This window comes from Arachis hypogaea, chromosome 16, assembly GCF_003086295.3.
Source record: "Arachis hypogaea cultivar Tifrunner chromosome 16, arahy.Tifrunner.gnm2.J5K5, whole genome shotgun sequence".
Classification (NCBI taxonomy): domain Eukaryota; kingdom Viridiplantae; phylum Streptophyta; class Magnoliopsida; order Fabales; family Fabaceae; genus Arachis; species Arachis hypogaea.
In genome coordinates, this window is record NC_092051.1 from 98,252,818 (window position 1) to 98,278,351 (window position 25,534).

The 25,534-nt window shown below is 36.6% G+C and overlaps 1 long non-coding RNA gene and 1 other non-coding gene across 2 annotated transcripts; one reads left to right on the forward strand and one right to left on the reverse strand.

The window, feature by feature from the left end:
* The first annotated feature begins 678 nt into the window (after positions 1–678).
* On the forward strand, positions 679–2,397 carry LOC112758649 (uncharacterized). The gene is made up of 4 exons (XR_003179738.2): positions 679–768; positions 1,110–1,250; positions 1,336–1,548; positions 2,351–2,397. It is a non-coding gene; the product is annotated as an uncharacterized lncRNA (long non-coding RNA).
* A 9,953-nt stretch (positions 2,398–12,350) lies between these two features.
* On the reverse strand, positions 12,351–12,458 carry LOC112760999 (small nucleolar RNA R71). The gene has a single exon (XR_003181409.1). It is a non-coding gene; the product is annotated as a small nucleolar RNA R71 (small nucleolar RNA).
* Positions 12,459–25,534: the final 13,076 nt, after the last annotated feature.

The window sequence follows — 25,534 nt, forward strand, 5'->3', positions numbered from 1 at the left end:
AGGTTCACACATTTTCTTAGCTGATGAATTTTTGTTTCTGATGTCGTTTCTTTCTTTATTAATCCTTTATTTTCGGGGAGATTTCAGATACAAAGCTGGTTTGAGGATAGGCTCCAAGACTTACCAGATGACCCTAATAATGAATTGATGATTCCCGAAGACCCTGAATGTAATAAGGAAGGTGAGCTCTCTTAAATGCCTAAGGTTCTTAGCGTAGCTTGTGCTTGTGCTTTGCTCGAGCAGTGCCTATCACTGCTGCTTAAGTATGCTGTAGCCAATGTAATTTCTGTTAAGCTATTTTTTTTGACTATTTTGTTGCTTTAAAATGTCTCATAAAAACTGAAATTTGGTTAGTTGCAGTGGAAATGGATTGTGACTTAAAGCAAGCTTTAACTAAAATGTTAGTGATTTGAACACTGGATTTCTTTGCTTTAGGGAAGACTTTGTCTGATAATTATGACAATTCAGTTCTGTTCCGTTCTGTTCTGTTCTGACATTTGTTGCCTAAGTTTGAAGATATTGTTTGTTTGTTTCTTGATCCTCACTTCTGTTTCCCTTCTTTTTTTGGTTTAATGTATTCAGTTGCTTTCCTTTGCATACTTCTTCTTTTGAATATATTCTCTGCTCTCTCTTTAATCTCATTCAATTTGTTACTCCACCTAGGTAGCAAACATAATCTAACTTATGAAAAATGAGGTGTTTGAAGGATGCTGCTGAACCACCTTTGAACAAGATGCATCCCCATGGGAACTCATCATGTCACTAATGGTAAGATTTTTATCCTCACCTGCTAGGGGCACATAACCTCCCTCTTTGTACACCTTATATTGATCATTCAGCATATAGCTAAAGCTTCTCCAATATTCCTGATGGTTTCCCTGTTTATCCCTACTTTTATTAAGAACCTATTCTGCTGCTGTTTTTGTTTCATGAGAGTTAGGCTTAGCTAGAGTTGCTTGTTTATCCCTGCTTTTATTAAGAACTATATAGTTGATAGTTCATGATTTGATTTGAGTCTCCTTAAATCACTTCAATTTTTATCCATCTGAGGATGGTGTGGTGTTTGGATAAGTTATATTACTAAGCAAATTATTTTACCCTTTTATCAGGAACTATCTGGCTCCGTTTCTAGATTAATAATGGACCGAAGCTCCATTGATTATGGTTATAGGGATGGAGAAGGTGATGCTGAATGAACTCTAAAGATGGTAGACACAGGAGTAATTGGTAGCGAGATTGCCATGGCCGAAGTAAGTCTTAAATCCCCTCTGTAGTATATGTTGTGTTTAGAGATGTCTATTCTTTTTCATTTATAAAGTTTGCATTTTCATTCAGGAGTCAGGCATCTGGTCTAAACCCAACAGTGACAATTTCACTCAATGCATAGAACTGCCAAGAAATCATAAGAGTATGACTCAAGTACCCTCCTATCTCAAAGACCAACGGCTATATCCTCATAAACGCTAACGGTGGCTTGAACCAGATGAGATTTGGGGTCTGGCAGCATTGATTTCTGATGGTATATTATGAAAAGTTAGGTAGCGAAAGGTACCATCTTAATAATGATTACTCCACCTAGTAATTGAATTGTTCATTAGACACTATTAATACCGAATTGTAATTGTTTCAATATGTGACTCACACTACTATTTTGTGATTAAATTTAATCTTAGTAATTCTTATCTGATTGAGAAAAAGTTGTGATTGGCTTGTTTGTAGTATATATAACTATATAGCTCTTAATTCTATGGATTAATTTGTTTGTTGGAGAAATACTAGGTGTTAATTCTAGACGTTTCACATTAGATTATTTTGGGAGTGAAGTGTTTATGGGTTGACTTTGTAAGGAGTCGAAGATATGTGCCATGTCCCTACAATTGTTATCATATTCGCCTAATTAGGCCAAATTAGTAGGAGTGGAATTAGCTTTATGTGTTGCTGATTTAATTTTGATTCATATGAATAAGCTCAATCCCTTGTAAATTTGAGACTTTGGTACCACCAATTTTGTTTCCCATTTTCCTTTTTTTTCAGTCATGGTACTGGTATGTGCTTTCAAAGACATTGGCTGAAGATGCTGCTTGAAAATTTGCAAAAAAAAAAAAAACAATTAACCCAGCAATGGTGATTGGACCTCTTCTGCAACCAGTACTTAACACAAGCGCTGCTGGTGTTTTGAATATAACTAATGGTAATTTTTAAAATTCTATTTTCTGCATGTGGAAATGAAAATTGAAATAGTAAATAATAAAAGTACAATATATAATGTGCAAGTCTATAAAGCTTATCTTTCTCTTATGATGTGTTTGTCAATGTGATGTTGATTCAAGTGTCTTGATGTGTGGTTCAGGAGAAGAAGCCTTATTCCGATAAAGTTGCTAAGCTTAAAGCAGAATATAAGAAAGCTATGGAAAGTTATAATGTTGCTGAAGCAGGAGGAGAAAAGGGAGAAGGAGAAGGAGAGCATGAAGAGGGCTGATGAAAAATATGATAAGAAAGAAGCTGCGGCCAGTGAAGACGAAGAGTTTTAAAGCAAATGGTAGCAGGAGTTCTTCCTACATCAACTTTTTGTTAATCATAGTTCTGATGTATATCACTTTTTGGTTTTCCATCCTTCATATATTTGGGAACATTTCAGTTTTAATTTAAATTATTATTATAGCATGTAAATAATTCATGTAAATTAATAAAAAATCAATTCTTATGCCTTCTAATTTTCTCTTTTTAATTATTATTATAGAACTGTAATTTTTTTAATTATTATTATGCATTCTAATTTTCTCTTTTTTTTTTAATTTGACAAAGGAATAGGCCACGCTTTGAAAGCGTGGCAAAAGGCTTTAGTGGGAAAGCTACGCTTTAAAAGCGTGGCTGTATGTGCTCTATCGGCACGCTTTCAAAGCGTAGCCAAAACTAACTTTCTTGGCACGCTCGAAAAGTGTGGCGTTATGTGAACTTTTCGGTACGTTTTTATATCGTACCGATAGATTAACACCTATGGCCACGCTTTTAAGCGTGGCAAGAGTTGAAAGCGTGGCCAAAAAAAAGCGTGCCGATAGATTCACAAGCGTGGCGATAGAGCAATCGGCACGCTGGCGGACGTGACCCTTTCAAAAGCGTGCCGATAGCTCAAAAAGTGTGGCGAAAAGCTATCGGCACGCTTTTTAGCCCTTTTCGGCACGCTTTAAAAGCGTGGCAGAAAGCTTATTTTCTTGTAATGACAACAACAACATTGCTCCATGTCATGAATCATAATTTAACTCGATTCATTTATGCTTAAATTTTTTTAAGTTCTAATAAGCTTATTTAGAATTCAAAAACCCTTAAGGTGAAATTTCAACATATATTTTTAGCTTAGCTGAAATCTAAGAGAAGAAAAGAAAAGAAAAACCTGCGCTAATGAAACCAGAACAAGGGAGAGCTTTGTCAACGATGGCAACGAACAGGTCGGAAGAGGTCAAGAACTGACGAGCAATGGTCAAACTAATGATGCCAGCGCCAACAATCACAACATCAAACTCTTAAGAAGAACAACTGCAAAATCATACCAATTGGATCTATTATGGCACATAAAACTTCAGTTGACTAAACCACTTCAACAAATTTATATATTAAACTACACCCACAGAAAAACCACAATAATTGGATCAATCAAATTACATACAAACTTGAAACTTCTATTCAAATAACATTAACTCCACTAGCACTAAATACTTAGATCAACTAATGCATACTAACTCTCTAATTCACTCAACAACAACACTACTGAAAGCAAAATTTTTAGAAAAGTACAATTTTTTCTACTATTTTTTCACAAAAATTTACAAACTGAAACTCTCATTACAAACTTTCTTAAACCCTAAAACAAGCTATAATTCAAGCAACCATTCACATGTTTACCAATTTTAAATTTTCTTTTCCTAAAATTTTTTTTCCATACAAACTATACAATTTTAGAAGTAACCTCAAAGTAAAATTTCTAAAAGAACAAACTTTGCATGTCACTAACACGGCATGAAAGTACAGAGCTGCCAAACACAAAACAAAAACACAAAACAAGATTACAAATCAGGTAATAGAGGTCATGGAGTTATATTGGCATGCTTTCATCATAACAAGCAAGGCCACACAAAAGATGTGTGCTATAAGAAGCATGTGTACTCCTCCCATTTCTATCAACGGTAGCAACATAACACCACCATCAATCACATGATCACTGGGGGCATGATGATATACTCAGTGACAAACAATCCCAGCTTAATTGTATTCAAGAGAACACTAAAATATCAAGATATGGGTTCACTCCAGAGCAAAGATTTGCTTTGTTAGAGTTGATCAAAGACAAAAGTGTGCAGCAACAACCTCATAATGCAAATCAAATTTTGACTAATTTTATTCAGACCTCCACTCCAAGTAAAACCATTGCATTACATTTTAATGCAAGAATTATGAGTATTATCACTCCAAAATCTGCACTATGGGTCATTGACTTAAAAGATTTTGCAAGCGTTCAAAATATTGCTCCAATCAATGTGATATTGCCAAATGGGACCAAAACTGTTAGCACCATTATTAGCACAATCATATTCTGTAAAAACTTTTTTCTCAAAAATATTTTATACATTCTTTCTTTTGATTTCAAACTGATCTCTGTGTCAAAATTAACCTCAAACTTACATGTTCAACTGTTAATCAATGATAAGTGTTGTGAGATATAGGATTGATCCATATCAAAGATGATTGGCATTGCTGAGTGTATAGAAGGGTTATGTACAATGAGTAGAGAACCAGAATTCTCTGACTTTTTCCCTTTTCCAACAAAGCAAGATTCATTGGCAGCAACTACGACTACTACTCATCCCATAACAGCTCACATAAATGAGCACAACAACATTTGGCATCTTAGATTAGGACACATACCCGTGCATAAATTGATTTTACTAAAGAAGTATTATCCTTTTATAGATTGTATTGATTCAAAACTTCCTTGTGGCTCAAGTTATTTTGCAAAACAAAAGAAATTATCTTTTGATCTTAGTACCACTGAAATAAAAGACTATTTTGACTTAATTTATATGGATATCTAGGGTACTATTTCTGTCCCTTCTAATAAAGGACATAGGTATTTTTTTACTGTGGTGGATGGTAAGAGCAGATTTACTTAGATTTTTTTTTATGAAAAATAAATCCGAGGCATCACAATTGGTTATTAATTTTGTGAATTTTGTCAGAGTACAATTTGAAAAACAAGTTAAGTGTATAAGGACTGACAATGGGTCAGAATTCACTTTAAAATCTTTTTTTGCATCAACTGGCATTTTACATCAAACCTCTTGTGTAGAAACACCAAAGCAAAACGGGATTGTAGAGCGAAAACACCAGCACATTTTAGGTGTTGCTAGAGCACTACTATTTCAATCAAGAATTCCACATTGTTTTTGGCAATACATAGTTTCTCACGCTATTCACCTAATTAATAGGATGTCCAGCACTAAACTAGATAATGCTAGTCTTTATAAGCTTTTGTATGGTAATTTACCTGATTTTTCATATTTAAGAGTATTTGGTTCTCTTGCATAGGCCTCCACATTAACAAATTTAAGAACAAAATTAGACCCAAGAGTCAGAAAAAATAACTTTTCTCAGTTTTAAATTAGGAACAAAAGGTTTTCAACTTATTGATTTAAAATCAAAGTAAATTTTCATATCTAGAAATGTAACTTTCTATGAAACTCATTTTCCATTTTCACATTCCACTAGCACTGACATTCATGCGGTACCCACTCGTACTCCACAATGCATTGATCTTTTTCAATATGATACACTGGTGCACGAAATCGTGATTGTTCATTCCTTGGTAACGGTGCCAAAAACTTCATACGCACGTTCATAATCTTAGTTCTTTGTCACAACTTCGCACAACAAACCAGCAAGTGCACTGGGTCATCCAAGTAATAAACCTTACGTGAGTAAGGGTCGATCCCACGGAGATTGTCGGCTTGAAGCAAGCTATGGTCATCTTGTAAATCTCAGTCAGGCGGATTCAAATGGTTATGGAGATTTGATAATTAAAATATAAAATAGGATAGAAATACTTATGTAATTCATTGGTAGGAATTTCAGATAAGCGTATGGAGATACTTTTATTCCTTCTGAACCCCTGCTTTCCTACTGTCTTCATCCAATCATTCATACTCCTTTCCATGGCAAGCTTTATGTTGGGCATCACCGTTGTCAATGGCTACATCCCGTCCTCTCAGTGAAAATTGTCCAAATGCGCTGTCACCGCACGGCTAATCATCTGTCGGTTCTTGATCATGCTGGAATAGGATCCATTAATCCTTTTGCGTCTGTCACTACGCCCAGCACTCGCGAGTTTGAAGCTCATCACAGCCATCCCTTCCCAGATCCTACTCGGAATACCACAGACAAGGTTTAGACTTTCCGGATCTCAAGAATGGCCGCCAATAATTCTAGCCTATACCACGAAGACTCTGATCGTAGATCAGGAGGCTAAGAGATATGCATTCAAGCTTGTTTTCATGTAGAACGGAAGTGTTTGTCAGGCACGCGTTCATAGGTGAGAATGGTGATGAGCGTCACATAATCATCACATTCATCATGTTCTTGTGTGCGAATGAATATCTTAGAGAAGAAATAGGCTTGAGTTGAATAGAAAAATAATAGTACTTTGCATTAATTCATGAAGAACAGCAGAGCTTCACACCTTAATCTATGGTGTGTAAAAACTCTACCGTTGAAAATACATAAGAACAAGGTCTAGGCATGGCCAAATGGCCAGCCTCTTTAAACGTGTACACAATGATCTAAAGATGAACAAAAGATATAAAATAAATCACTAAAAGTAATTTTTATACTAGACTAGTGACTAGGGTTACATAAGATAAGTAAATGATGGAGAAGTCCACTTCCGGGCCCACTTGGTGTGTGCTTGGGCTGAGCATTGAGATTTCATGTGTAGAGACTCTTTTGTAGTTGAACGCCAGTTTGTAGCCTGTTTCTGGCGTTTAACTCTGGTTTGTAACCTGTTTCTGGCGTTTAACTCCAGAATAGGGTAGGGAGTTGGCGTTTGAACGCCAGTTTGCGTCATCAAAACTCATGCAAAGTATGGACTATTATATATTGATGGAAAGCCCTGGATGTCTACTTTTCAACGCAATTGAGAGCACACCATTTGAGTTTCTGTAGCTCCAGAAAATCTATTTCGAGTGCAGGAAGATCAGAATCCAACAGCATCTGCAGTCCTTCTTTAGCCTCTGAATCTGATTTTTGCTCAAGTCCCTCAATTTCAGCCAGAAATTACCTGAAATCACAAAAAAAACACACAAACTCATAGTAAAGTCCAGAAATGTAATTTTTATTTAAAAACTAATAAAAATTTATTAAAAACTAACTAAATCATACTAAAAACTATGTAAAAACAATGCCAAAAAGCGTATAAATTATCCGCTCATCACAACACCAAACTTAAACTGTTGCTTGTCCCCAAGCAACTAAAAATCAAATAGGATAAAAAGAAGAGAATATACTATAAATTCCAAAATATCAATGAAACTTAGCTCCAATCAGATGAGCGGGACTAGTAGCTTTTTGCCTCTGAACAGTTTTGGCATCTCACTTTATCCTTTGACGTTCAGAATGATTGGCATCTATAGGAACTCAGAATTCAGATAGTGTTATTGATTCTCCTAGTTCAGTATGTTGATTCTTGAACACAACTACTTTCTGAGTCTTGGCCGTGGCCCTAAGCACTTTGTTTTCCAGTATTACCACCGGATACATAAATGCCACAGACACATAACTGGGTGAACCTTTTCAGTTTGTGACTCAGCTTTGCTAGAGTTCCCAGTTAGAGGTGTCTAGGGTTCTTAAGCACACTCTTTTTTTTTCTTTGGACCTTGACTATAACCGCTCAGTCTCAAGTTTTCACTTGACACCTTCATGCCACAAGCACATGGTTAGGGACAGCTTGGTTTAGCCGCTTAGGCCAGGATTTTATTCCTTTGGGCCCTCCTATCCATTGATGCTCAAAGCCTTGGATCCTTTTTTATTATCCTTGCCTTTTGGTTTTAAGGGCTATTGACTTTTTCTGCTTGTGATGAGTGGATAATTTATACGCTTTTTGGCATTATTTTTAGTATGTTTTTAGTAGGATCTAGTCACTTTTAGGGATGTTTTCATTAGTTTTTATGTTAAATTCACATTTCTGGACTTTACTATGAGTTTGTGTGTTTTTCTATGATTTCAGGTATTTTCTGGCTGAAATTGAGGGACTTGAGCAGAAATCAGATTCAGAGGTTGAAAAAGGACTACTGATGCTGTTGGATTCTGACCTCCCTGCACTCAAAGTGGATTTTCTGGAGCTACAGAACTCGAAATGGCGCGCTTCCAATTGCGTTGGAAAGTAGATATCCAGGGCTTTCCAGCAATATATAATAGTCCATACTTTGGCCAAGAATTGATGACGTAAACTGGCGTTCAACGCCAGCCTTCTGCCCAAATCTGGCATCCAGCGCCAGAAAAGGATCCAAAACCAGAGTTGAACGCCCAAACTGGCACAGAAACTGGCGTTCAACTCCACAAATGGCCTCTGCACGTGCTACACTTAAGCTCAGCCCAAACACACACCAAGTGGGCCCAGGAAGTGGATTTATGCATCAATTACTTACTCATGTAAACCCTAGTGACTAGTTTATTATAAATAGGACATTTTACTAGTCTTTTTGACAATCTTTGGTCTCAGTTTTAATCCATTGTTCATCTTAGGAGACTATTGATCACGTTTTAGGGGGCTGGCCATCTCGGCCATGCCTGGACCTTCACTTATGTATTTTCAACGGTAGAGTTTCTACACTCCATAGATTAAGGTGTGGAGCTCTGCTGTTCCTCAAAGATTAATGCAAAGTACTACTGTTTTCTATTCAATTCTTCTTATTTCTCTTCTAAGATATCCATTCGCACCCAAGAACGTGATGAAGGTGATGATTATGTGTGACGCTCATCATCCTTCTCCCTTATGAACGCGTGCCTGACAAACACTTCTGTTCTACATGAAATAAGCTAGAATGAGTATCTCTTAGATCTCCTAACCAGAATCTTCGTGGCGAAAGCTAGAATGATGGCGGCATTCAAGAGAATCCGGAAGGTCTAAACCTTGTCTGTGGTATTTTGAGTAGGATTCAATGATTGAATGACTGTGACGAGCTTCAAACTCGCGAGTGCTGGGCGTTAGTGACAGACGCAAAAGGAGGGTGAATCCTATTCCAGCATGATCGGGAACCGACAGATGAATAGCCGTGCCGTGACAGGGTGCGTGAGCATATTATTCACTGAGAGGAGGGGATGTAGCCACTGACAACGGTGATGCCCTTGCATACAGCCAGCCATGGAAAGGAGTAAGACAGATGGGATGAAGATAGTAGGAAAGCAGAGGTTCAGAGGAACGAAAAGCATCTCCATTCGCTTATCTGAAATTCCTACCAATGATTTACATAAGTATCTCTATCTCTATTTTAATATAATATTCGAAAACACCATTATCACTTTATATCTGCCTGACTGAGATTTACAAGGTGACCATAGCTTGCTTCATACCAACAATCTCCGTGGGATTCGACCCTTACTCACGTAAGGTATTACTTGGACGACCCAGTGCACTTGCTGGTTAGTTGTATCGAAGTTGTGACAAATTATGAATTAAAATCAGAGCACCAAGCTTTGGAGCCATTACCAGGGATTGTTTGAGCCTGGACATCACAATTTTGTGCACCAAGTTTTTGGCGCCGTTGCCGGGGATTGTTTGAGTTCTCGGCAAGCTTTTGGTCCGGTAACATCAGTGCCAGATTCCCTTTTGATCCGGCAACAGCACCAAGTTTTTGGCGCCATTGCCGGGGATTGTTTGAGTTTGGACAACTGACGGTTCATCTTGTTGCTCAGATTAGGTAATTTTCTTTTTATTTTATTTTCAAAAATTTTTCAAAAATATTTCTAAAATTTTCTCAATTGTTTTCGAAAAAAAAAAAGTTTTCAAAAAAATTTTATTCAAAATTTTTAAGAATGAATTCTAGTGTTTCATGATGATTTGTTGAATCCTGGCTGGCTGTAAGCCATGTCTAATCTTTTGGACTGGGGTTTCAACTTACCATCACAAAAGAAGAGATTCTCACACATTTAGTTGTTCTATACTTGAAAAGTATCCATATCTGCTGAAGCTTGGCTGGCCATTGGCCATGTCTAGTGTTTTGGACTGGAGCTTTCATTGAAAGCTTGGCTGGCTAGTGAGCCATGTCTAATTCTTGGACTGAAGCTTTAGACTAACATGGCAAGATTCCTGGAATTCATGTTAAAAATTTTGGAATCCTTATTTTTTTCTTTTTCAATTAATTTTCGAAAAAAAAAATCCGAAAAAAAATTAGAAAATCATAAAAATCAAAAATATTTTTCTGTTTCTTGTTTGAGTCTTGAGTCATATCATAAGTTTGGTGTCACTTGCATATGCATCTAGCATTTTTCGAAAATTTCATGCATTCATAGTGTTCTTCATGATCTTCAAGTTGTTCTTGGTAAGTCTTCTTGTTTGATCTTGATGATTTTTTGTTTTGTGTCTTTTCATGTTTATCATATGCATTTTTGAATTCTTAGTGTCTAAGCATTAAAGAATTCTAAGTTTGGTGTCTTGCATGTTTTCTTTGCATTAAAAATTTTTCAAAAATATGTTCTTGATGTTCATCATGTTCTTCATAGTGTTCTTGGTGTTCATCTTGACATTCATAGCATTCTTGCATGCATTCATTGTTTTGATCTAAAAATTTCATGCATTGCATATTTTTCATGTTTTTCATAAAAATTTCAAAAATCAAAAAAATATCTTTCCCTTTTTCTCTCATCAAATTCGAAAATTTGGATTGACTTTTTCAAAAATTTTTAAAATCAAATTGTTTCTCATGAGTCAAATCAAATTTTCAATTTGAAAATCTTATCTTTTTCAGATCTTTTTCAAAATTCAAATCTTTTTCAAAATTCTTAGTTATTTTCGAAAATTCCAAAAATATTTTTCAAAAATATTTTTCTTATTTTTATATCAAATTTTCGAAAATAACATAATCAATTAATGTTTTGATTTAAAAATTTGAAGTTTGTTACTTGCTTGTTAAGAAAGATGCAAACTTTAAGTTCTAGAATCATATCTTGTGATTTCTTATGAACCAAGTCATTAATTGAAATTTTAAAAATAAAATCTTTTTCAAAACTAATTTCAATCATATCTTTTCAAAAATATCTTCTTATCTTATCTTTTTCAAAAATATCTTTTCAAAATATCTTTTCTAGCTTCCTAACTTCTTATCTTTTCAAAAATTGTTTCAACTAACTAACTAACTTTTTGTTTATTTCTTAACTTTTTCAAAACTACCTAACTAACTCTCTCTCTCTAATTTTCGAAAATATCTCCCCTCTTTTTCAAAAATTTCTTTTTTTTTATTAACTAATTATCTTTATTTTTAAATTTTAAAAATTTTTCGAAAATTTCTAACATTTTTCAAAAACCATTTTTCAAAAATCACTCACTCCTTTTCAAAAATAATTTTCGAAAATTATACCTCCCCCATCCTATTCTATTTATTCATTCATATCCTAACATCTCATCTCACATCTCTTCCATTCTCACAGTTGTGTTTCTTCCTTTATATTACATTCTTTGTCTCCCCCTTTTCTTCCACTCACAAAAGGATCCCTATACTGTGGTATAAAGGATCTCTATTATTATTATTATTTTTCTGTGCCTTCTTCTTTGTCATATGAGCAGGAGCAAGGATAAGAACATTCTTGTGGAAGCAGATCCAGAACCTGAAAGGACTCTGAAGAGAAAATTAAGAGAAGCTAAAATACAACAATCCAGAGATAATCTTTCAGAAATTTTTGAACAGGCAGAGGAGATGGCAGCCGAAAATAATGATAATGTAAGGAAGATGCTTGGTGACTTTACTGCACCTAATTCCAATTTACATGGAAGAAGCATCTCCATTCCTGCCATTGGAGCAAACAACTTTGAGCTGAAACCTCAATTAGTTTCTCTAATGCAGCAGAACTGCAAGTTTCATGGACTTTCATTGGAAGATCCTTTTCAGTTCTTAACTAAATTCTTGCAGATATGTGATACTGTTAAGACTAATGGAGTAGATCCTGAAGTCTACAGGCTCATGCTTTTCCCTTTTGCTGTAAGAGACAGAGCTAGATTATGGTTGGATTCTCAACCCAAAGACAGCCTGAACTCTTGGGATAAGCTGGTCACGGCTTTCTTATCCAAGTACTTTCCTCCTCAAAAGCTGAGCAAGCTTAGAGCTGATGTTCAAACCTTCAGACAGAAAGAAGGTGAATCCCTCTATGAAGCTTGGGAAAGATACAAACAGTTGACCAAAAAGTGTCCTTCTGACATGCTTTCAGAATGAACCATCCTGGATATATTCTATGATGGTTTATCTGAGCTATCAAAGATGTCACTGGACACCTCTGCAGGTGGATCCATTCACCTAAAGAAAACGCCTGCAGAAACTCAAGAACTCATTGACATGGTTGCTAATAACCAGTTCATGTACACTTCTGAAAGGAATCCTGTAAGCAATGGGAGGCCTATGAAGAAGGGAGTTATTGAAGTTGATACTCTGAATGCCATACTGGCTCAGAACAAAATATTGACTCAGCAAGTCAATATGATTTCTCAGAGTCTGCATGGAATGCAAGTTGCATCCAACAGTACTCAAGAGGCATCTTCTGAAGAAGAAGCCTATGATCCTGAGAACCCTGCAATAGCAGAGGTAAATTACTTAGGTGAACCTTATGGAAACACCTATAACTCATCATGGAGAAATCATCCAAATTTCTCATGGAAGGATCAAAAGCCTCAACAAGGCTTTAATAATGGGGGAAGAAACAGGTTTAGCAATAGCAAACCTTTTCCATCATCAACTCAGCAACAGACAGAGAACTCTGAACAAAATGCTTCTAATTTAGCAAATCTAGTCTCTGATCTATCTAAGGCCACTGTAAGTTTCATGAATGAAACAAGGTCTTCCATTAGAAATTTGGAAGCACAAGTGGGCCAGCTGAGTAAAAGGATCACTGAAATCCCTCCTAGTACTCTCCCAAGCAATACAGAAGAGAACCCAAAAGGAGAGTGCAAGGCCATTGACATAAGCGCCATGGCCGAACCTGTGAGGAAAGGAGAGGACGTGAATCCCAAGGAGGAAGACCTCCTGGGACGTCCAGTGGTCAATAAGGAGCTTCCCTCTGAGGAACCAAAGGAATCTGAGACTCATCTAGAGACCATAGAGATTCCATTGAACCTCCTTATGCCCTTCATGAGCTCTGATGAGTATTCCTCTTCTGAAGAGAATGAGGATGTTACTGAAGAGCAAACTGCCAAGTTTCTTGGTGCAATCATGAAGCTGAATGCTAAATTGTTTGGCATTGATACTTGGGAAGTTGAACCTCCCTTGTTCATCAATGAACTAAGTGATCTGGATCAACTGACATTGCCTCAGAAGAGACAGGATCCTGGAAAGTTCATAATCCCTTGTACCATAGGCACCATGATCTTTAAGGCTCTGTGTGACCTTGGTTCAGGGATAAACCTCATGCCCCTCTCTGTAATAGAGAAACTGGGAATCTATGGGGTGCAAGCTGCTAAAATCTCACTAGAGATGGCAGACAGCTCAAGAAAACAGGCTTATGGACAAGTAGAAGATGTATTAGTAAAGGTTGAGGGCCTTTACATCCCTGCTGATTTCATAGTCCTGGATACTAGAAAGGAAGAGGATGAATCCATCATCCTAGGAAGACCTTTCCTGGCCACAGCAAGAGCTGTGATTGATGTTGACAGAGGTGAAATATTCCTTCAATGGAATGAGAACTCCCTTGTATTCAAAACTCAAGGATCCCCCTCTGCAACCATGGAGAGGAAGCAGGAAAAGCTTCTCTCCCAGCAGAGTCAACCAGAGCCCCCACAGTCAAACTCTAAGTTTGGTGTTGGGAGGCCACAACCAAACTCTAAGTTTGGTGTTGAACTCCCATATCCAAACTCTAAGTTTGGTGTTGGAGAGTCTCAACAAAGCTCTGCACATCTGTGAGGCTCCATGAGAGCCCACTGTCAAGCTATTGACATTAAAGAAGCGCTTGTTGGGAGGCAACCCAATGATTATCTAATTCTTGTTTTTATTATTTTTCATGTTTTCTTAGGTTCATGATCATGTGGAGTCACAAAATAAAATATAAAAATTGAAAACGGAATCAAGAACAGCAGAAGAAAAACTACACCCTGGAGGAGCATCTGTCTGGCGTTCAGCGCCAGAACAGAGCATGGTTCTGGCATTCAACGCCAGAAATGGCACACAGATGGGCTGAACGCCCAAAATGGCCACCAACCTGGCGCTGAACGCCCAGAGTTGGGTACAAAGGCATTTTTACATGCCTAATGGGTGCAGGGATGTAAATCCTTGAACACCTCAGGATCTGTGGACCCCACAGGATCCACTCAGGATCTGTGGACCCCACAGGATCCCCACTACCTCCACTCATTTCTTCTCACCACTCTCTTTCACACAACCCCACAAACACTCTTCCCTAAAAACCCCTCACCAATCACCTCAATCTCTCTTCCCCACTAAACCTTCACCACTCACATCCATCTCCTCTTCCCCATAAACCTACCTCATAAACTCCACCTACCTTCAAAATTCAAAACCAATTTCCCACCCAAACCCACCCATATGGCCGAACCTTAACCCCCCCTCCCTTCCCTATATAAAGCCATCCATTCTTCTTCAAATTCACACAACACACCCCTCTACACTTCTCTTGGCCGAAACCACATCTCCCTCTCCCTCTCCATATTTCTTCTTCTTCTTCTATTCTTTTGTTTATTGCTCGAGGGCGAGCAATATTCTAAGTTTGGTGTGGTAAAAGCATAGCTTTTTTGTTTTTCCATTACCATTGATGGCACCCAAGACCGGAGAATCCTCTAGAAGAGGGAAAGGGAAGACAAAAGCTTCCACATCCGAGTCATGGGAGATAGAAAGATTCATCTCTAAAGCCCATCAAAACCACTTCTATGATGTTGTGGCCAAGAAGAAGGTGATCCCTGAGGTCCCTTTTAAACTCAAAAGAAATGAGTATCCGGAGATCCGACATGAAATTCAAAGAAGAGGTTGGGAAGTTCTAACAAATCCCATCCAACAAGTCGGCATCCTAATGGTTCAAGAGTTCTATGCCAATGCATGGATCACCAAGAACCATGATCAAAGTAAGAACCCGGATCCAAAGAACTATGTTACAATGGTTCGGGGGAAATACTTAGATTTTAGTCCGGAGAATGTGAGGTTGGCGTTCAACTTGCCATACATGGAAGAAAACGCACGCCCCTACACAAGGAGAGTCAACTTTGATCAAAGGTTGGACCAAGTCCTTATGGACATATGTGTAGAAGGAGCTCAATGGAAGATTGACTCCAAAGGCAAGCCGGTTCAACTAAGAAGATTGGACCTCAAGCCTATAGCTAGAGGATGGTTGGAGTTTATTCAATGCTCAATCATTCCCACTAGCAACCGGTCTGAAGTTACTATAGACCGGGCCATCATGATCCATAGCATCATGATTGGAGAAGAGGTGGAAGTTCATGAGATTATACCTCAAGAACTCTACAAGGTGGCTGACAAGTCCTCCACCATGGCAAGGTTAGCCTTTCCTCACCTCATTTGCCACCTATGCAATTCAGCTGGGATTGACATAGAAGGAGATATCCTCATTAAAGAGGAAAAGCCCATCACTAAGAAAAAGATGGAGCAAGCAAGAGAGCCCACTCATGGAGCTCAAGAGGCGTATGAAGCTCATCACCATGAGATTTCGGAAATGCCTCAAATGCACTTTACTCCACAAAACTATTGGGAGCACATCAACACCTCCCTAGAAGAATTAAGTTCCAATATGGGACAACTAAGGGTGGAACATCAAGAGCACTCCATCATGCTTCATGAAATAAGAGAAGATCAAAAAGCAATGAGGGAGGAGCAACAAAGACAAGGAAGAGACATAGAAGAGCTCAAGGACATCATTGGTTCCTCAAGAAGGAAACGCCACCATCACTAAGGTGGATTCATTCCTTGTTCTTCTTTCTTCTGTTTTTCGTTTTCTATGTTATGTGCCTATCTATGTTTGTGTCTTCACTACATGATCATTAGTAGTTAGTAACTTTGTCTTAAAGATATGAATGTCCTATGAATCCATCACCTCTCTTAAATGAAAAATGTTTTAATTCAAAAGAACAAGAAGTACATGAGTTTCGAATTTATCCTTGAACTTAGCTTAATTATATTGATGTGGTGACAATGCTTCTTGTTTTCTGATTGTATGCTTGAACAGTGCATATGTCTTTTGAAGTTGTTGTTTAAGAATGTTAAATATGTTGGCTCTTGAAAGAATGATGACTAGGAGACATGTTATTTGATAATCTGAAAAATCATAAAAATGATTCTTGAAGCAAGAAAAAGCAGCAAAAAAACAAAGCTTGCAGGAAAAAAAAAAAGAGAAAGAAAAAAAAAATAGGCGAAAAAAAAAATAGAAAGAAAAAGAAAAAGCAAGCAGAAAAAGCCAATAACCCTTAAAACCAAAAGGCAAGGGCAAATAAAAAGGATCCCAAGGCTTTGAGCATCAGTGGATAGGAGGGCCTAAAGGAATAAAATCCTGGTCTAAGCGGCTAAACCAAGCTGTCCCTAACCATGTGCTTGTGGCGCGTAGGTGTCAAGTGAAAACTTGAGACTGAGCGGTTAAAGTCAAGGTCCAAAGCAAAAACAAAGAGTGTGCTTAAGAACCCTGGACACCTCTAATTGGGGACTTTAGCAAAGCTGAGTCACAATCTGAAAAGGTTCACCCAATTATGTGTCTGTGGCATTTATGTATCCGGTGGTAATACTGGAAAACAAAGTGCTTAGGGCCACGGCCAAGACTCATAAAGAAGCTGTGTTCAAGAATCATCATACTGAACTAGGAGAGTCAATAACACTATTCGAAATCTGAAGTTCCTATAGATGCCAATCATTCTGAACCTCAATGGATAAAGTGAGATGCCAAAACTATTCAAGAGGCAAAAAGCTATAAGTCCCGTTCATATGATTACAGCTATGTTTCATTGATAGTTTGGAATTTATAGTATATTCTCTTCTTTTTATCCTATTTGATTTTCAGTTGCTTGGGGACAAGCAACAATTTAAGTTTGGTGTTGTGATGAGCGGATAATTTATACGCTTTTTGGCATTGTTTTTAGTATGTTTTTAGTAGGATCTAGTCACTTTTAGGGATGTTTTCATTAGTTTTTATGTTAAATTCACATTTCTGGACTTTACTATGAGTTTGTGTGTTTTTCTGTGATTTCAGGTATTTTCTGGCTGAAATTGAGGGACTTGAGCAGAAATCAGATTCAGAGGTTGAAAAAGGACTACTGATGCTATTGGATTCTGACCTCCCTGCACTCAAAGTGGATTTTCTGGAGCTACAGAACTCGAAATGGCGCGCTTCCAATTGCGTTGGAAAGTAGACATCCAGGGCTTTCCAGCAATATATAATAGTCCATACTTTGGCCAAGAATTGATGACGTAAACTGGCGTTCAACGCCAGCCTTCTGCCCAAATCTGGCGTCGAGCGCCAGAAAAGGATCCAAAACCAGAGTTGAACGCCCAAACTGGCACAGAAACTGGCGTTCAACTCCACAAATGGCCTCTGCACGTGTTACACTTAAGCTCAGCCCAAACACACACCAAGTGGGCCCAGGAAGTGGATTTATGCATCAATTACTTACTCATGTAAACCCTAGTGACTAGTTTATTATAAATAGGACCTTTTACTAGTCTTTTTGACAATCTTTGGTCTCAGTTTTAATCCATTGTTCATCTTAGGAGACTATTGATCACGTTTTAGGGGGCTGGCCATCTCGGCCATGCCTGGACCTTCACTTATGTATTTTCAACGGTAGAGTTTCTACACTCCATAGATTAAGGTGTGGAGCTCTGCTGTTCCTCAAAGATTAATGCAAAGTACTACTGTTTTCTATTCAATTCTTCTTATTTCTCTTCTAAGATATCCATTCGCACCCAAGAACGTGATGAAGGTGATGATTATGTGTGACGCTCATCATCCTTCTCCCTTATGAACGCGTGCCTGACAAACACTTCTGTTCTACATGAAATAAGCTAGAATGAGTATCTCTTAGATCTCCTAACCAGAATCTTCGTGGCGAAAGCTAGAATGATGGCGGCATTCAAGAGAATCCGGAAGGTCTAAACCTTGTCTGTGGTATTCTGAGTAGGATTCAATGATTGAATGACTGTGACGAGCTTCAAACTCGCGAGTGCTGGGCGTTAGTGACAAACGCAAAAGGAGGGTGAATCCTATTCCAGCATGATCGGGAACCGACAGATGAATAGCCGTGCCGTGACAGGGTGCGTGAGCATATTATTCACTGAGAGGAGGGGATGTAGCCACTGACAACGGTGATGCCCTTGCATACAGCCAGCCGTGGAAAGGAGTAAGACAGATGGGATGAAGATAGTAGGAAAGCAGAGGTTCAGAGGAACGAAAAGCATCTCCATTCGCTTATCTGAAATTCCTACCAATGATTTACATAAGTATCTCTATCTCTATTTTAATATAATATTCGAAAGCACCATTATCACTTTATATCTGCCTGACTGAGATTTACAAGGTGACCATAGCTTGCTTCATACCAACAATCTCCGTGGGATTCGACCCTTACTCACGTAAGGTATTACTTGGACGACCCAGTGCACTTGCTGGTTAGTTGTATCGAAGTTGTGACAAATTATGAATTAAAATCAGAGCACCAAGCTTTGGAGCCATTACCAGGGATTGTTTGAGCCTGGACATCACAATTTCGTGCACCAGCTTGCTTTTTCTTTTTCTTTTTCTTTATAATTTAAAATTTTTTTTGCCAATTTTTTTCTTTCTTTTTTCTTTTTTTTTCTGCAAGCTTTGTTCTTCACTGCTTTTTCTTGCTTCAAGAATCAATTATATGATTTTTCAGATTATCAAATAACATTTCTCCTTTTTTCATTATTCTTCAAGAGCCAACAATTTTAACATTCATAAACAACAAATTCAAAAGACATATGCACTGTTCAAGCATTCATTCAGAAAACAAAAAGTATTGTCACCACATCAAAATAATTAAACTAATTTCAAGGATGAATTCAAAACCATGTACTTCTTGTTCTTTTGTTTTTAGAACAGTTTTTATTTAAGAGAGGTAATGGATTCATAGGACATTCATAGCTTTAAGACATAGACACTTAAACACTAATGATCATGTAATAAAGACACAAACATAAATAAACATAAAGCACAGTAAACGAAAAACAAAAGAATAAGAACAAGGAGATTAAGGAACGGATCCACCTTAGTGAGGGTGGCGTCTTCTTCCTCTTGAAGAACCAATGGTGTTCTTGAGCTTCTCTATGTCTCTTCCTTGTCTTTGTTGCTCCTCCCTCATAGCTCTTTGATCTTCTCTAATCTCATAGAGGATGATGGAGTGCTCTTGGTGCTCCATCCTTAGTTGTCCCATGTTGGAACTTAATTCTCCTAGGAAAGTGTTGATTTGCTCCCAATAGTTTTGTGGAGGGAAGTGCATCCCTTGAGGCATCCCAGGAATTTCATGGTGAGGAATTTCCTCATACTCTTGTTGAGGTCCATGATCTCTTGTTTGCTCCATCCTTTTCTTGGTGATGGGCTTGTCGTCATCAATGAGGATGTCTCCCTCTATGTCAATTCCAGCTGAATTGCAGAGGTGACAAATGAGGTGAGGAAAGGCTAACCTTGCCGAAGTGGAGGACTTGTCAGCCACCTTGTAGAATTCTTGAAGTATAATCTCATGAACTTCCACTTCCTCCCCAATCATGATACTATGGATCATGATGGCCCGGTCTACAGTAACTTCAGACCGGTTGCTAGTAGGAATAATTGAGCGTTGAATGAACTCCAACCATCCTCTAGCTACAGGCTTAAGGTCCGGTCTTCTCAATTGAACCGGTTTGCCTCTTGAGTCAACTTTCCATTGAGGTCCTTCCACACATATGTCCATGAGGACTTGGTCCAATGATAAATCACTATTTCATGGTTTATCATGTGCTCAATTGAGTGGTTTTTATCAACTCTTCACCCACTTATTCATACAATTGGCATGGTTTTACATTTGCCTTCCTAATTATGTGCTTTGATTGAAAACATGTTTCTTTGGCCTTAAGTTCCCTATGTTTAAATCCTCTCTTATTACCATTAGATGCCTTGATATGCGTGTTAAGTGATTTCAAAGATTACAGGGCAGGAATGGCTCAGAGGATGGAAAGGAAGCATGCAAAAGTGGAAGGAATACAAGAAGTTAGAGAAATTGCTAAGCTGTTCAGCCTGACCTCTTCGCACTCAAACGGCTATAACTTTAGCTACAGAGGTCCAAACGATGCGGTTCCAGTTGCGTTGGAAAGCTAATATCTGGGGTTTCGATTTGATATATAATATGCCATAGTTTCCCTGACGCTAGGTGACGCGAACACGCGCTCCACGCGGACGCGTCGCATTTCCAAAAATCAGCGTGGCAGTTTTCTTCTCCAGCGATTTTTGGGCTGTTTTCGACCCAATTTGCGGCCCAGAAAACACATATTAGAGGCATAAAGTGGGAGAATCCATTCATTCATAATAACCAGCTCACAATTCATAATTTTAAGTTTTAGATGTAGTTCTTAGAGAGAGAGGTTCTCTCCTCTCTCTTAGGATTAGGATTTAGGATTTCTTTGCTTTCAGGATTGTTTCTTTTTATCAGGTTCAATTTTCTTTTTAATTTATTATCTTCCCAATTTAACTTATGAACTTTTCTATGTTACAGATGATTCTTTTAATTAATTTTATTTGAGATATTTCAGTTTATTACTGCTCTCTTTTATTTATGTTACTGTTGCTTCCAATCTGAAGACATTTTTATTCCAGTAGATTTACTTTTCCCCTTTTGGTCTTGGTTAAAAAATCAGTAACTCAGGAGTTATCAAACTCAACGTGATCGATAATTGTTATCTTTGCTAATTGAATTGAACTTCAATAATTCCGGTCCTTTCTTAGGAATTGACTAGAACCTGAAGGTCAGACTAATTAATCCACTTGATCTTCCCTTGCTTTAGTAAAGGCTAACTAAGTGGGATTAAGATTCAATTCTCATCTCCATTGATAAGGATAACTAGGATAGGACTTCCAATTTTTCATACCTTGCCAAAAGTGTGTTTTACAGTTATTTATTTATTTTACAGTCATTTACTTATTTTAAATTACAGTCATTTATTTATTATCTCTCCTTCCCCACTCTTTTCCCCATTGTTGCAAATTCTGCACCATTGGTATGCCATGTGCTTCTATTATTTTTTCACGTACATGTTGAAGCTTCCATGTAAATGAGACCCTTATCAATTGGCATTAACCCACCCATACTTCATTTATTTTCTTATCTTTACTTCTGGGTTACTTTTCTTCCCTTTTTCTTTCAGGATGGCCACCCGGAAAGGAACCGGAAGACGTTTACATAGGGAGACAAACAAGTCCATCAGCACAATCCTTGGAGAAAAGCATCAGTTGGAGAGACCCGTCCACTTGTACATCTTAGCATGCACCGAGGACGGTGCAATCTTTAAGTGTGGGGAAGTCGATACCGATCTCCATGGGTTAGTTATTCTCTTCTCAAACACCAATATTTTACTTTATTTGTTAGTTCATTGTTGCATTTGCATGTTTAATTGCATGTTTATTTGATTTTATGCATTTATTTACTACTTGGTTGAAGTAATATTTTCTTTTTCAAGAAATTTTTATAGTATTTCACTAATTTAAATTAAAAATAAAAAAAATTTTATGTGTTAAATTTGTTTGAAGTTGTATTTGGAACATGATTTTTGAGCCAAAGAACACACAACCTATGAGATTTTGAGCTTATTTATATGGTTACATTATTTAACCATAATATTTATTCTTGTGTGTTCACTTCTCTATAACTGCAATCTAGATTTTGTTCCATTCTATATGTCTAATATTTAATATATTTACATGCGTGCATATGATTGAGGCCATTATTTGTTATTAGCTCACTTATCCCAAATAAGCCTACCTTTTACATCACCATTGTTAGCCACTTTTGAGCATTTTTATCCCCATTTATTCTGTTCTATAACCACATCACTAGCCTTAAGCAAAAAAATAATTAAATATCCCAATTGAATCTTTAGTTAGTTTAAGATAGGGATTGTGTATAATTTAAGTGTGAAAAATTTTATGGGAACATGGGATGACCTGAAAAAGTAGGGAATTAAATTATTTGAAAATTTGGGAAGCATGCTCATGTGAAATCAAAATAATTAAATTACCATGTGCATTAAAAAGAGAAAAAAAAAAGAGAAGAAAAATATATATTAAGTAATTAAATAAGGGAATATAAAAAAAGAGAAGAAAAGAAGAAAAATAATATTATCCCAAATGCAAAATAAAAAGAATCAATGCACATGGGACAAAAATTCAAAAATAAGTTTGATACATGAGCATGTAATACAAAAGTGGGAAAAATTTGGGTAGCTACCTAGTATTTTAAAATTGTATAAAGTATGTATATGTTAGGTGAGATTTTAGACTAATCAAAGATTCACTTTATAAAGCTCACTTGGCCATACATATATCCTTACCTTTACCTCAGCCCCATTACAACCCTAAAAAGACCTCATGATGTTTGCATTGGTACATTAAATATTTGTTGATTGGTTAGATGAAGAACAAAGTTTAGAAAGCATGACTAGAGAAGAGTAGAGTGAATTACCCTAGACACTTGAGAGTTAGAGTGATATACACTACCAGTAAGGGTTCAATGCTTGATTCTATGTTCCTTGCTTTCATAAGCTGTTTTCTTACAAGTTTACTTGTCTTTTATTGTATGATTTAAATTAGTGGAATCTAACTTATGTTTGTCTGGAAGAACCTATTTACTCTTAACCAAGTAAGTAAAAGCATTTTGCATGTAGTTGCATTCACATAGATAGGTTGCATTGCATACTCTCTATCATTCCTCTTCACTTCTTTATAGCTTCTCTTGAGCTTATTATGAGGACATGCTAATGTTTAAGTGTATGGAGGTTGATAAATTACTATTTCATGGTTTATCTTGTGCTCAATTGAGTGATTTTTATCAACTCTTCACCCACTTATTCATACTATTTGCATGGTTTTACATTTGCCTTCCTAATTATGTGCTTTGATTGAAAACATGTTTCTTTGGCCTTAATTTTCCTATGTTTAAATCCTCTCTTATTACCATTAGATGCCTTGATATGCGTGTTAAGTGATTTCAGAGATTACAGGGCAGGATTGGCTCAGAGGATGGAAAGGAAGCATGCAAAAGTGGAAGGAATACAAGAAGTTGGAGAAATTGCTAAGCTGTCCAGCCTGACCTCTTCACACTCAAATAGCTATAACTTTAGCTACAGAGATCCAAACGACGCGGTTCCAATTGCGTTTGAAAGCTAACGTCTGAGGCTTCGATTTGATATATAATATGTCATAGTTTCCCTGACGCTAGATGACGCGAACGCGCGCTCCACGCGGACGCGTCGCAGTTTCAAAAATCAGCGTGGCAGTTTTCTTCTCCAGCAATTTCTGGGCTTTTTTCGACCCAATTTGGGGCCCAGAAAACACATATTAGAGGCTATAAGGTGGGAAAATCCATTCATTCATAATAACCAGCTCACAATTCATAATTTTTAGTTTTAGATGTAGTTCTTAGGATTAGGATTTAGGATTTCTTTGCTTTCAGGATTGTTTCTTTTTATCAGGTTCAATTTTTCTTTTAATTTATTATCTTCCCAATTTAACTTATGAACTTTTCTATGTTACAGATGATTCTTTTAATTAATGTTATTTGAGGTATTTTAGTTTATTACTGCTCTCTTTTATTTATGTTACTATTGCTTCCAATCTAAAGACATTTTTATTCTAGTAGATTTACTTTTCCCCTTTTGGTCTTGGTTAAGAAATCAGTAACTCAGGAGTTATCAAACTCAACGTGATCGATAATTGTTATCTTTGCTAATTGAATTGAACTTTAATAATTCTGGTCCTTTCTTAGGAATTGACTTGAACCTGAAGGTCAGACTAATTAATCCACTTGATCTTCCCTTGCTTTAGTAAAGGCTAACTAAGTGGGATTAAGATTCAATTCTCATCTCCATTGATAAGGATAACTAGGATAGGACTTCCAATTTTTCATACCTTACCAAAAGTGTGTTTTACAGTTATTTATTTATTTTACAGTCATTTACTTATTTTAATTGCAATTTAAATTACTTGCTCCCTACTTTCAAAACCCCAATTTACAATCTTCATAACCAATAATAAGAACATACTTCCCTGCAGTTCCTTGAGAAGACGACCCGAGGTTTAAATACTTCGGTTATCAATTTATTTAGGGGTTTATTACTTGTGACAACCAAAATGTTTGTATGAAAGGACTTTTGTTGGTTTAGAAGCTATACCTGCAATGAGGCTTTATTTGCGAATTTCTAGACCATGCAAAAGTTCTCTCATCAAAATGGCGCCGTTGCTAGGGAATTGCAAACGTGTGCCTTATTATTGGTTATTGTAAATATTTACTTTCTGCTTGTTTATTTTTATTTTTGGTTTTTATTTTTGCTTTTTCATAAATTAAGAGGTTATTGGTTTTATTTAGTTATTAAATTTTTTTTTTAAAATTTGTTCTTCGTGTTCATCTTGACCTTCAAGTTGTTCTTAGTTGTTTTCTTCGTTTTGATCTAAAAATTTTAAGTTTGGTGTCATTTTATTGTTTTTCTCTTTTCTCATTAAATTCAAAAATTCAAAAATTTAAAACTCAAATTTCAAATTTCAATTTTCAAAGTTCAAATTTAAAAATTTAAAATTAAAATTTCAAATTTCAAAATTTAAAATTTCAAAATTTAAATTTCAAAATTCAAATCTTTTTCAAAAAAAAATCATATCTTTTTCAAAATCTTATCTTATCTTATTTCAAAAATCAAATTTCAAAATTCAATATTTAAATTTCAAATTTTAAATTTAAAAATTTAATTTTTAAATTTTAAAATTTAATTTTCAAATTCAAAAATTTAAATTTCAATAACCTTTTAATTTAAAATTTGTTTTATTTTCGTTTTTAATTTTTATTTACTATTATGAGTTCTCACCCCTCTCGCTTTGAGTTTGGTTCCAATGCTGTTGCAAGGAATGGAAATTATAACAGGAACATGCATCAAGGTCAAAACAATCAGAGATGGAAGGAGCCACGAGGATCTGATCAACCCTTTAGGTAACAACACCCTCCATAGACCACGACCATTCCACAATGCATGTCAAAACAACAGTTATGGTGGACCCTTCCGTGACAACCAACACCCACCTAACTGCTATA